Genomic DNA, 4756 nt, shown 5'->3' on the forward strand with positions numbered 1-4756 from the left:
TTTGTTATCAATCGACTTAAAGCCAGATCGTCACATTGGCTACTCTTCTCTCTGAAACGGTTGTACTTATCGTCTGCAAAGCTATGTCGCGTGCTGCGGTATGCGGAGACATTAAAATCACCATAATAGAACTCAGATGAAGCTTCTAAGTTGATGCAATAGCCAGTAAGAAGTAGAACAATTCAAGTTTTAGATATCGGTTATTGACTTTTTACCCTTCTTTGGTGCATTGGACACGAGCTAGGAACTTAAGATTTTGCATGAAGGAGGACTAGCAGCCGAGTTGCACGGGAGAATGTGAAAAGTGTTCATATGTAGTAAAAACCTGAGAAATCCGTCCGTTTTCGTCATTTGTTATCGAATCGACTTAAAGCCAGATCGTCACATTGCCCGCTCTTCTCTCTGAAACGGTTGTACTTATCGTCTGCAAAGCTATGTCTCGTGTTGCCGTAGGCGGAAACAGGAAAAGCACCATAGTAGAACACAGACGAAGCTTCTAAGTTGATGTAATAGCCAGTAAGAAGTAGTCCAATTCAAGATTTAGGTATCGATTATTGACTTTTTAGCTGGCTTTCGTGCCTTGGACATGAGCTAGGACTTAAAGATTCTGCATAAAAGGAAGACTAGTAGCCCAGTTGAACGGGAGAATGTGAAAAGTGTTCATATGTAGTAAAAACCTGAGAAATCCGTCCGTTTTCGTCATTTGTTATCGAATCGACTTAAAGCCAGATCGTCACATTGGCCGCTCTTCTCTCTGAAACGGTTGTACTTATCGTCTGCAAAACTGTGTCGCGTGCTGCGGTATGCGGAGAAACTAAAAGCACCGTAGTAGAACACAGATGAAGCTTCTAAGTTGATGTAATAGCCAGTAAGAAGTAGTACAATTCAAGTTTTAGCTATCGATTATTGACTTTTTAGCTGGCTTTGGTGCCTTGGACATGAGCTAGGACCTTAAGATTCTGCATGAGTGGAGGACTAGCAGCCGAGTTGCACGGGAGAATGTGAAAAGTGTTCATATGTAGTAAAAACCTGAGAAATCCGTTCGTTTTCGTCATTTGTTGTCGAATCGACTTAAAGCCAGATCGTCACATTGGCCGCTCTTCTCTCTGAAACGGTTGTACTTATCGTCTGCAAAGCTATGTCGCGTACTGCGGTATGCTGAGACACTAAAAGCACCATAGTAGAACACAGATCAAGCTTCTAAGTTGATGTAATAGCCAGTAAGAAGTAGTACAATTCAAGTTTTAGGTATTGAATATTGACTTTTTAACTGGCTTTGGTGCCTTGGCCATGAGCTAGGACCTTGACATTCTGCATGAAAGGAGGACTAGCAGCCGAGTTGCACGGGAGAATGTGAAAGGTGTTCATATGTAGTAAAAACCTGAGAAATTCGTCCGTTTTCGTCATTTGTTATCGAATCGACTTAAAGCCAGATCGTCACATTGGCCGCTCTTCTCTCTGAAACGGTTGTACTTATCGTCTGCAAACCTATGTCGCGTGCTGCGGTATGCGGAGACACTAAAATCACCATAGTAGAACACAGATGAAGCTTCTAAGTTGATGCAATAGCCAGTAAGAAGTAGAAAAATTCAAGTTTTAGGTATCGATTATTGACTTTTTAGCTGGCTTCGGTACCTTGGACATGAGCTAGGACCTTAAGATTCTGCAAGAAAGGAGGACTAGCAGCCGAGTTGCACGTGAGAATGTGCAAAGTGTTCATATGTAGTAAAAACCTGAGAAATCCGTCCGTTTTCGTCATTTGTTATCGAATCGACTTAAAGCCAGATCGTCACATTGGCCGCTCTTCTCTCTGAAACGGTTGTACATATCGCCTGCAAAGCTATGTCGCGTGCAGCGGTATGTGGAGACACTAAAATCACCATAGTAGAACACAGATGAAGCATCTAAGTTGATGTAATAGCCAGTAAGAAGTAGTACAATTCAAGTTTTAGGAATCGATTATTGACTTTTAAGCTGGCTTTGGTGCCTTGGACATGAGCTAGGACCTTAAGATTCTGCATGAAAGGAGGACTAGCAGCCGAGTTGCACGGGAGAATGTGAAAAGTGTTCATAAGTAGTAAAAACCTGAGAAATCCGTCTGTCTTCGTCATTTGTTATCGAATCGACATAAAGCCAGATCGTCACATTGGCCGCTCTTCTCTCTGAAACGGTTGTACTTATCGTCTGCAAAGCTATGTCGCGTGCTGCGGTGAGAGGAGACACTAAAAGCACCATAGTAGAACCCAGATCAAGCTTCTAAGTTGATGTAATAGCCAGTAAGAAGTAGTACAATTCAAGTTATAGGTATTGAATATGGACCTTTTAGCTGGCTTTGGTGCCTTGGACATGAGCTAGGACCTTAAGATTCTGCATGAAAGGAGGACTAGCAGCCGAGTTGCACGGGAGAATGTGAAAAGTGTTCATATGTAGTAATAACCTGAGAAATCCGTCCATTTTCGTCATTTGTTATCGAATCGACTTAAAGCCAGATCGTCACATTGGCCGCTCTTCTCTCTGAAACGGTTGTGCTTATCGTCTGCAAAGCTATGTCGCGTGTTGCCGTAGGCGGAAACAGGAAAAGCACCATAGTAGAACACAGATGAAGCTTCTAAGTTGATGTAATAGCCAGTAATAAGTAGTCCAATTCAAGATTTAGGTATCGATTATTGACTTTTTAGCTGGCTTTCGTGCCTTGGACATGAGCTAGGGCTTTAAGATTCTGCATAAAAGGAGGACTAGCAGCCGAGTTGCACGGGAGAATGTGAAAAGTGTTCATATGTAGTAAAAACCTGAGAAATCCGTCCGTTTTCGTCATTTGTTATCGAATCGACTTAAAACAAGATCGTCACATTGGCCGCACTTCTCTCTGAAAAGGTTGCACTCATCGTCTGCAAAGCTATGTCGCATGCTGCGGTATGCGGAGACACTAAAAGCACCATAGTAGAACACAGACGAAGCTTCTAAGTTGACGTAATAGCCGGTAAGATGTAGTCCAATTCAAGATTTACGTATCGATTATTGACTTTTTAACTGGCTTTGGTGCCTTGGACATGAGCTAGGACCTTGACATTCTGCTTGAAAGGAGGACTAGCAGCCGAGTTGCACGGGAGAATGTGAAAATTATTCATATGTAGTAAAAACCTGAGAAATTCGTCCGTTTTCGTCATTTGTTATCGAATCGACTTAAAGCCAGATGGTCACATAAGCCGCTCTTCGCTCTGAAAAGGTTTTACATATCGTCTGCAAAGCTATGTCGCGTGCAGCGGCATGTGGAGACACTAAAATCACCATAGTAGAACACAGATGAAGCATCTAAGTTGATGTAATAGCCAGTAAGAAGTAGTACAATTCAAGTTTTAGGAATCGATTATTGACTTTTTAGCTGGCTTTGGTGCCTTGGACATGAGCTAGGACCTTAAGATTCTGCATGAAAGGAGGACTAGCAGCCGAGTTGCACGGGAGAATGTGAAAAGTGTTCATATGTAGTAAAATCATGAGAAATCCGTCCGTTTTCGTCAATTGTTATCGAATCGACTTAAAGCCAGATTTTCACATTGGCCGCTCATCTCTCTGAAACGGTTGTACTTATCGTCTGCAAACCTATGTCGCGTGCTGCGGTATGCTAAGACACTAAAAGCACCATAGTAGAACACAGATCAAGCTTCTAAGTTGATGTAATAGCCAGTAAGAAGTAGCACAATTCAAGTTTTAGGTAATGATTATGGAACTTTTAGCTGGCTTTGGTGCCTTGGACATGAGCTAGGACCTTGAGATTCTGACTGAAAGGAGGACTAGCAGCCGAGTTGCACGGGAGAATGTGAAAAGTGTTCATATGTAGTAAAAACATGAGAAATCCGTCCTTTATCGTCATTTGTTATCGAATCGACTTAAAGCCAGGTCGTCACATTGGCCGCTCTTCTCTCTGAAACGGTTGTGCTTATCGTCTGCAAAACTATGTCGCGTGCTGCGGTATGCGGAGAAACTAAAAGCATCGTAGTAGAACACAGATGAAGCTTCTAAGTTGATGTAATAGCCAGTAAGAAGTAGTCCAATTCAAGTTTTAGGTATCGATTATTGACTTTTTAGCTGGCTTTGGTGCCTTGGAAATGAGCTAGGACTTTAAGATTCTGCATAAAAGGAGGACTAGCAGCCCAGTTGCATAGGAGAATGTCAAAAGTGTTCACATGTAGTAAGAACCTGAGACATCCGTCCGTTTTCGTCATTTGTTATCAATCGACTTAAAGCCAGATCGTCACATTGGCCGCTCTTCTCTCTGAAACGGTTGTACTTATCGTCTGCAAAGCTATGTCGCGTGCTGCGGTATGCGGAGACACTAAAATCACCATAATAGAACTCAGATGAAGCTTCTAAGTTGATGCAATAGCCAGTAAGAAGTAGAACAATTCAAGTTTTAGATATCGGTTATTGACTTTTTACCCTTCTTTGGTGCATTGGACACGAGCTAGGAACTTAAGATTTTGCATGAAGGAGGACTAGCAGCCGAGTTGCACGGGAGAATGTGAAAAGTGTTCATATGTAGTAAAAACCTGAGAAATCCGTCCGTTTTCGTCATTTGTTATCGAATCGACTTAAAGCCAGATCGTCACATTGGCCGCTCTTCTCTCTGAAACGGTTGTACTTATCGTCTGCAAAGCTATGTCGCGTGTTGCCGTAGGCGGAAACAGTAAAAGCACCATAGTAGAACACAGATGAAGCTTCTACGTTGATGTAATAGCCAGTAAGAAGTAGTCCAATT

Source organism: Schistocerca gregaria, unplaced genomic scaffold (genome assembly GCF_023897955.1).
Source record: "Schistocerca gregaria isolate iqSchGreg1 unplaced genomic scaffold, iqSchGreg1.2 ptg000386l, whole genome shotgun sequence".
Classification (NCBI taxonomy): Eukaryota; Metazoa; Arthropoda; class Insecta; order Orthoptera; family Acrididae; genus Schistocerca; species Schistocerca gregaria.